At 33.8% G+C, this 9,592-nt stretch overlaps 1 long non-coding RNA gene across 1 annotated transcript; it reads right to left on the bottom strand.

Annotated features, from left to right (window-relative positions):
* Positions 1 to 1,113: 1,113 nt before the first annotated feature.
* Positions 1,114 to 7,995, bottom strand: LOC114580670. The gene is made up of 3 exons (XR_003702192.1): positions 7,858 to 7,995; positions 2,143 to 2,202; positions 1,114 to 1,351 (listed from the first exon to the last, which is right to left on the bottom strand). It is a non-coding gene; the product is annotated as an uncharacterized LOC114580670 (long non-coding RNA).
* Between the last annotated feature and the right edge of the window lie 1,597 nt (positions 7,996 to 9,592).

Raw genomic sequence — 9,592 nt, 5'->3', positions numbered from 1 at the left:
ACAGAAAGAGTGCTGCTCTCTGAAGTGTTGGGCTTGGGCTTCTTCCAATTGCGCCTTCTAGACTGAAAAGATTGGGTAGACTTTGATCTATATTCATTCTTTCTCTTTTGAAAATCTCTTCTTCTATGAGTACTCTGCAAGTCACTCTCAATTCTTCTTGCCCTTTCAACCAATGTAGCAAAATCCTCAATGCCAAAAGGGATTAATGGTTGTCTAATGATATTTCTTAAGCCACTTAGAAAACGATGACATTTTTTTTCAGCATTTGGAATTAAATGAGAAGCATACCTAGAGAGCATTGTGAACTCAACCTCATACTGTGTAATTGTTATATCACCCTGTACCAATCTATTGAAACTGTCTTGCATTTGTCTTCTAGCAAACATTGATACATACCAATCTCTAAATACCTTGACAAACTCCTCGCAGGTCACTTGGCTGCTAGGTCTTCCTCCAAAAGTCTCTTGTAATTGACTTCTCCACCATCTCTCTCTTCCCCATTGAAGGCATAGGCAGCTAAGGTAACCCTTATATCTTGAGGGCATAGCATTCCTTCCAATATCTTCTCTATTCTCATTAACCAGTCCTCCGCCTCTGTGGATCCACCTCCTATGAATGATGGAGACTTCATGTCTTGGAATAACTTTAAATTTTTGTCCATTACAGTGCTTCCACTGCCTCCAGTCTGAATCTGATTATTCTTTATCATTTGGGTCATAACCGCCATCATTTGTGTGAATGAATCCATAATAGCATTAATGTTACTACTTTGAGGCTCCGCTACTGCTGGCAGATCTCTTCTAACCTCTCCAGTATTGCCATCAGTAGCATCAGTTTCAGGTTCCACAACCATGAGACATAATGCAACGAAATAATTTAAGCAATCTATAGCACATACATCTTATACCTACTCTATCCTATACGATCATCCTATTGGCCCTTTCATATTAATCAATATTCTTAAATCCTTTGCTCTGATACAACTCTTTGTCACGACCCAACCCGATTAGCTCGCAAGTGCAAGGCGGGAACGAAGATCGGATAGAAGGAATTAAAAACTTTCACATTTCAATATACAAAACATCTTCAAATTATAAGAAAGAGCCACTAAAATAAAACCAAGAGGAGACTTTTCTTTCTTTCTATTCATTCAACAACACATCTTCATAGTAAATCAAAACATGAAGATTTCCAAAATATGAAAGATGTCCAAAAACATTTCCTTACATGTCATCTCTAATCCTTCTATCTCAAAACATTAAAAACAAGAAGACAAAACCTGCCGCCCGTCGTCTCTCTACGACGGTACGTGAGGGGAGGTATATCCGTCATTATCCTTTACCAGGTCCTCCTGAAAATTGTCCCACAACATGGGTGAGTCACAACTCAGTAGATGTAAATGGCATTCAAATAAATTTAAGTACAATAGAAGAAACTATAACATGATTTTATGTCTTAATAAATAAATAATCAATGTGTTATAACATTTGTCTAAGGTGAAACATGCCTTTACATCAACCTTTAAGTTCTCATTATTTGCATAATCTTTCAAATTTTTCTCTTTAAACATTCATGTCTCAAATAAAAGCCTCATATGCATCTAACATAAAGATGCAATGTTCATAATATCTTAATATATATAACACCTGTCTCGGAAGTATCATTTGTACTGATCAGATACATAAAAATTAGTCATTCCTTTATCATTTGGTTCAAAAGAACATCCTTTACCATTTGGCCCAAAAGAGCCCCATTACCATTGCTCAAAAGAGCTCATTTATCATTAATACTTCCGCGTCAACATGCACATATACATAATTCTTACATATTCATAAAAGAGACTTATGTAAACTATTCAAGTGTATGTTTTCATATGGAAACATATATTTGTTATGCTCAAATATATATTTGAATGTAAAGAGAAGGCATGTGTAGTACATGTAAAGGATGAAGCATGAGATTCAACATTAAGTTCTAGTATTGCATAAAAGAAGGATCTTGCATTTACATCAAGTGATCATGAGCTTTTATAAAGAAATATGCTAGTTATAATGATATCATAAATAATATAAAAAGGAATATCATTTCTATGTATTTACATGTAAAGAGCTTTCTAAATTTAAAAAATTCCACTTTACCTACCTCACCACAATGTGATCCGTCAAAAGTCCTTACGACCCTTTCCTCTTACGCAATCAAAATCTACAAGAGACAACAAACATAAGGTATAAACATAAATTTTCTCCCTCACAAACCTTTAAAAAGCCCTATGTTATAAACATATAACTATTTCATACACCAAACTTTGATTTTCTATAAAACCCCTCTCTCAAATCATGTTAATTTTATTTTTATTTTCACTCAACTAGGATTCCATCATAACTCTAGCTTTTAGAAAGCCTCAATAAATTCTTTGCTCACCTCAAACATACAACACTCCTCCTTTCCTTTAACTTAAGTTAACATACGACAATTCATTGGATTCATCCAATTTAAAATTTAGAAAACAATAATTTATGCTAAAGTTAAAATCCTTGCTTTTAGACCTCCCTAAACTTAAAAGGAATCAAAACATATAAAGAATTTTTCATGTTTTTTTTGAAAAACTCTAACTATGGGAGCATGAAAAATGTCTCCTAAAAAGAATCTAGCTTCACAAAAAAACTTCCTAACATCATTTAGAAACTTTCCTACAAAGACATTTTGAAAGAAAATCAAAATCGGATAAAACCCTAAATTTTAAAATCCACATTTTTCATGAAATCAGCTCATATTTGGGTTTAAAAACATCCCCCTACCCTTCCCTATCTTTATCTTAAAGAAAACTTGCATTTTCCCAAAACCCTAATTTTCTTTCCTTAGTGAAAACTCCCTGAAAAGAAGAGGAAACTCTTGTAAACAACTTACCTTAGCCTTCCTCACAAGTTTCCTTCAATCTCCCTCGCAAAACACCGCCGGAAACCTCCTCTAAGACCGCCAGATTCTCCTCCTACCCGATGCCCCTCCTCCCTCTTTCTCTGCTCGGTTTGGTCCGCAAGGATGAAATGGGGACCGAAACATTTCGATCCCCTAATAAGAGTGGGATCCTCTCATTAATTACCTAATGACATCAAAGCCCATACTTAAATATCATCCCTATTCAAAAGTCATCATGGGCAAAATCGTCATAAAGAGATTTTCAAAAAGTTTGACTCCCAAAATACTTAAAATCCAATATGGGTTCTATACATCAATTCGCTCAGAATTTTGTGCACTATTTTATAAAATTTATTGCATCAAATTCCGACGACTTTGAAAAATTCACTTAAAACTCATCGCGACGCATCGAAAAATGTGCGAGGTCTAAAATGACATTTTGCGGGTTTTACATTATATATGTTCTGAATAATATCCAACTGATAAAAAAAGACTACTTAGTGAAAACAAGTAATATCCCAAGAACTAGCGACAGTAGATTCGACCAATTCTAACGTTTTGCCAAGTATCAAGGAAGAGAATGACCATTCCATCGTTTGGTGTCGAAGAAAATGAAGATCGGTTTCGTCGCTTGGTGTCAAAGAAGAGGATGGGTTGCATTCCTTTAAAAATCAAAGGAAGGAGAGACAGGGAGAGACAAAGAGAAAGAGAGGGGGGGACGAAGCAACATAAGTGGTTCACTTGGAGAGAGTTTTGTTTCATGCCATCACACACAACCGAGTTGTGGTGTGCAAACAAACATACGTGGAAGTTGCATGCAAAATAACTAAGCAAAATAACTAAGCGGGAAGCATGGGCGTAGCCTAGGTCTCAATGGTTTAATTGCAAATGGTAAGGTTCTTTTATAAATTTTATTTAAATTATATAAATATGGAAATAATAAGTTCAAGAATAAAGATTTATTTTTTGAAATTAAAGATAGAAATTTTATTTGAGAAAATTATTATGAGAGTTAGGAATATTTAAGAGCACAATCAAAGAGATATATCACTAAAATAGATACGTAAATATATAATTTACGATAATAAAGAATTAAGGATATCTTATATGTATGATTGTAAGTGTTCAACTATTGGAGCTACAGAGAAGACAAAGGGACAAAAGTTAACATTTGAATTTGAGGTGAATACTCATGTCTTTAAATTATAACAATGATGTTGTTTTCTTTTAAACTATATGCATGGGAGGATATTTAAACATGCTTAATTAGCTGCTATTGCAATTTAAATCATAAATTATATTTCATATTTTCAACTATTGGTCATCTTGAAATAAATGATAGCTAGTATGTTATATTTCAAATTATTATATAAAATTATTGAATGATATATGAATAAAATGATTAGATAGAAATGATTGCATATGCATGATTAAATTATGAATTATAACCCTTATAGTATTAAATGGGGAGGGAATGTACCTACAAACATCAATGGAAAAGGAAACAAAAATAGAAGTATCGTAACTAGTACTATTTAAATGGTGTCTCATCTAACGGTTGTATTAATTACAAAAAATAAGAAGACATAAGTGTTCAATATATATAACATCTGATTAATCATCATTTCCAAAAAAAAAAAATTAAATAGAGTTGTTATAAATAAATTTAATTACTTCATTTTTTATAGAAAACATGCATATTGTAAAAAATATCATTGTATTATTATGATAAAACATGATTGCTCACTAGGTTGTGTTATAACTCACCCCTCTCATGGAACAAATGTACAAAGGTATCATCCGTAGAAATTTAAATGAGTGGAAGAGAACCAAATGTATATCGTAGATGCGACGCTCTGAGAGAGGTATTTATTTGAAACAAATATAGTATTGTAAATATAATTAGAGTTTAGTAACACTTTTAATATATAGAGCCAAGCACCTTCATAGGATTGCACGGTTCTAGGATCGAACCTGATAGCCAACAAAGGAAATAAAATTGGAGCAGAGAGAGAGTATGAGAGGATAACAGATCCAAAGAGAAAGAAAATGACTTGAATTGTATTATAGCAAGGGTGGGGAGATCTATTTATTGCTATAGTGCTATACCCCAAGGTATTTGGGCAAAATAAAATTTACACAAACAATCCTTCAATACAAAACAAGTTAAAATAGCTTTATAAGTGAGCTGATAAAAAGAATTAAAGAAAAATAGAACAATCTCCATCCTGATTCTTTATTTCATCAATATCCAAGAAACCAACATTAAAATTCCTCCCTCATCATCTTCAACAAGTCTACACGATGCTGAATTTTTCAATAAACTAAAGCCTTAGCCAACTTATTTAATGCATTATAGTCCTTTGAAATCGTTACAATCTCCATAATCCCTACAGTAAATGCCTCCTTGATGACAAGGAACCTCACATTTATATGTTTAGTTCTTTCAAGATACATAGGATTATTGGAGAGAAATACTACACTTCGATTATCACAAAACACTAGCCCAGGAGAAATCAGTTGCTGAAATAATTCCAAAATTAACTCTTTCAACCAAACAGCATTTTTATGGCTTCAGATGCAGCAATGTGTTCACCTTCTGTTGCAAACAAAGCTAGAACCGGTAGCAAATTTGTCGTCTACCTAACTGTGTTTCCAAACATCTTAAGGACATAACATTTAAGTGATCTTCAAGTACCACAAAATCCTTCAAAATTTGAATTTACAAACCCAATGATAACGTCATTCAAAGAATCCCATTTTTCATACTTTAATCACAAGGATGTGATTCCATTTAAGTATCTTAGTAACTATTTTATAGCCATGTACCTGCTTATAATTCTGAGCGAGCAAGCCAAATCAAGCTTACAACAAACCATAGCACACATCACACTAAACACAACGTTTTGACAGAGAATATGCTTCATATATGATCTTTCAACATCATCACCTGGTTATTAATCCTTGCTCAATTTAAAATCCTAAGCTAAAGGTCTGGAAAAAGGCTTAGAAGCTGACATCCAACGCCTGTTCACAATATTTTTTATGTATAACCTTGAGACAAGAACAATTCTTACCTCTCTTCTTTTTTTATGATCTTCATTCCAAGATTTATAAATAGGACCAATATCCATCATCTCAAACTCCACCTTGAGCAAAGCCTTCAATCTTGTAATTTCTTGTAAACAAGAACTTGTAAGTTAAATAACATTAATAGAAAGTAAAAGATGGATAGTGTTATTGACCTCCTTAGATTTTAAATATACACAAGAATCATACAGGCAACAAGTCAAACCAACATCAAACATATATAAAGCAACGAATCAAATCTTTTATACCACATTCATGGAGATTATTTCAACCCATATAAAAAATTTTTAATAAAGATACTTAATTTTCAGCTTCCATTTCAATAAATCTTTCAGGCGAATTCATATAGATAGTATCCTCCAATTCTCCATACAAAAATATGATTATGACATCCATTTGCTCAAGGTGCATGTTAAATTGCACAACATGACAAGTAAAACAAGTTACATGCATGCCTCATCATTTGAGAGAAAATTTCAACATAATCTACATCGTTTTCTTCCGTAAAACTCCTTGCTACAAGCCTATCTTTTAATCTTAACTCATCTACATCAAGAATTCAATCCTTTTTGAAAAACTATTTTCAGTTGACAATCTTCTTGTTCAAGTACTATTCTTCTTGACGGAAATTATCTCTTTATTTATGACGTGCTGCCAATTATCTCTCTCAACACTTTCTATGGCTTCTTTATAGGAACTTGATTCATCACCTGATAGGAAATTAGCCATAAATGCATAAGAAAAAACATATGCATGTCCCTACCTTTGTGGTACTTGAACCATACACCTAGGTCTGTCCCTTGATTACCAAATGTTCATCTTTTCATTTCTTCAATGTTTTCTTGACTAAGTCTCATCATTTTCTGCTTCAGTTCATTCTCGATCATTGCCTTAAAAAATTCCATGATACTTTGACTGTTCAACATGAGTTTAAAATTTATAATTTGTATCATTAGTCGTGTTTTGATCCATAATTCTTGGAATTAAATCTGTCATTTTGTTGTTCATTAAACACTCTCAGCTTATCAAACATTCAGGACGACCTAGTTCCAAATACCAAAACTTATATCGTTTAAATTCTCAGTATATCCAATAAATTATATTTCAAAGCCCTTAGTTTCAATTTTCTTGCCTAATATGAGCATAAGCAATACAACCAAACACCTTTAGATTGTCATAGGCTCCTAGTTGCCCACGGTATCTTTCTTGTGAGGTCTTTAACTCAATAGTTGATGAAGGACATCAAGTTATCAAATAAGCAACTATACTGACTACTCAAAATTTCCTGTATTATTAACCATGCACCTTATGCTTTCAAGGTCTTGTCGTAGCATTCAACTAGACCATTTTTCTGAGTCAACCTCACATTGTGATGTCGTTCTACTTCTTGCTCCTCATAATACTTCTAAAGTTGATTTGAGTACAGCTCAAAGCCATTGTCAGTGCTCAGCTTTTTGACCTCCTTTTGTTCTTAAATTTCAACAAGAGGCTTCCATTCATTGAATTTTTCAGACTTCATTTTTTCCTATCAAATATACCAATAATTTATGGACAATTATCACTAAAAAAATAGAAAGTACCTTACTATTTCATGTAACTCATTTCTTGAAAGACCCCTTTAAATACACAATCTAGAATCTCTTTAGATTTATATCATGAAATGATAAACTTCAACCTCTTGGATATCCCTGTTGACCTGTAATTTCTTCCCCACAAACCACCCACGAAACCCACAACTCACCCACGATCCTATATCTCGATGCCGTAACGGCTCTCTCACGACACAAAAAGGACTCTTCACATTCTACTGATATGCGTGCACATAGAGAAAGAAGGATTTCGGAAGGTTACCTCAGAGACAATCTCGTCCGCCTGACCGGCCGACTCCAACCACACAAGCCGGCCGTCCCTGGCCCGACGCTGAAGTCGCTGGTTGACCCGAACCGGCTCCCGTGCGAAACTCCGATCCGTCCCCGCTATGCCCCGATTCCCTTCTCTTTGTTTTACATATATAATATAATATTTATATTATTATGTATTATAATATATAATATATTATATCACAGATATAATATAACATATATAATATAATATAATATATAAAATATAATAATAATAATATATTATTATTGTTGTTGTTGTTATTATTATTATTATTATAGAATATTATAATATAATAAAAAAATAAAAAAGAAAGATGGAGAGAAAAGAGAGCATTTTCAAATACGTACAACAAATTGGGAGCAATTTGAAGGAAATCCCGGGGTTCTCATACGGTCCCCCGAAGCCCTTGGAAATTTTCTCAAAAATTCTGGACTTAAAACAAATTTTTGGGGAGATTGGAAAATGCTCAAATGACCATTCAATTTGGAAATAATTGCAATATTAATTAATTGATAAATTAAATGATGAAAAAGGGATTTTCAAACAGGTGTGAGCAATTTGAAGGAAGTCCCGGAGTTGATCCGGTCCCCCGAAGCCCTCGGCCTCCGAGATTATCTAACCAAGGGAGCGCAGACACTACTTTTCCAATCTCATTGTCGTTGATTCGCTCCGGGCGAGTCGAGCCAAAGGGCAACAAATGCCCTCCTTACCTCCCAGTGCCGGGAAGGGGACGCCGGAAGGCTAACGGATTTTTGAGGGGAATAAAAGTATTTTTAAAATTAATATCACAACAAATTGGAGAAGACTAAAGGAAGTCCCGAGATTGATCCGATCCCCCGAAGCCCTCAGTCGTCAAGTTTATCTGACTGAGGGATTAAAGATTTGAAAACATTTATGGGATCGATTCGCTCTCCCAAACCTCCTCGCCGTTGACATGCTCCAGCTGAGTCAAGCCCAAAGGGCAAATGCCCTCCTTACCTCCCGATGCCGGGAAGGGGACGACGGGAGGCTGTCAAAATTTTTAGTGAAACAATAATGGACTTGGACAAAAAATTTAAAATTGATTTGAACAATAAGTCAAACATAAAATCAATTTTAAATCAAATTCGATCAAACAATATTGGACTTGGACTTAAACTCAAACTCGAACTAGACTTGCACTCAACATGGCTATGAGTCACTTGGAATTGAACCTAAATTAAAATATAAGGAATCAAAATTTAAATTAATAAACATACAATCAAGTTGGAAATACAACTGCTAAGTGATAAATTCAAGTCATTCAAATAACATCTACCAATACAAAAAGGGACCCTCACACCATCAAATTTCTATTTTAAGTGATTTAAAATAAATACAATAATAATAAAAAATAATCACTAGGAAATTAATGAAGAGAGAAGCAATTGAGTACACTGTAAGAAACGGTGGTGGATATGCTCTAGTGTAATAGATCCCTTATAAGTGAAGAGAATCAATGTGCCACAAGCATAACAGTTGGATGCATTTAATGAGTTTGAAGTGAATGAGGTCTATGCATAATCAATTCTATGCAACTCCAAGAAAGTTTGTTAATTTGATTGCAAACAACAATATATGTAGCAAACTTAAAAGTATATGTGAAAGCCCCTATGACTTGGTGTAGAAGACTCCTGATTTATACAAGTCCCCTACAGATAAAAGAACTTGACATGCAACGAAT

This window comes from Dendrobium catenatum, unplaced genomic scaffold (genome assembly GCF_001605985.2).
Source record: "Dendrobium catenatum unplaced genomic scaffold, ASM160598v2 fragScaff_scaffold_1188, whole genome shotgun sequence".
NCBI classification, from domain to species: Eukaryota; Viridiplantae; Streptophyta; class Magnoliopsida; order Asparagales; family Orchidaceae; genus Dendrobium; species Dendrobium catenatum.
This window is presented reverse-complemented; position numbering and strand designations above follow the sequence as displayed.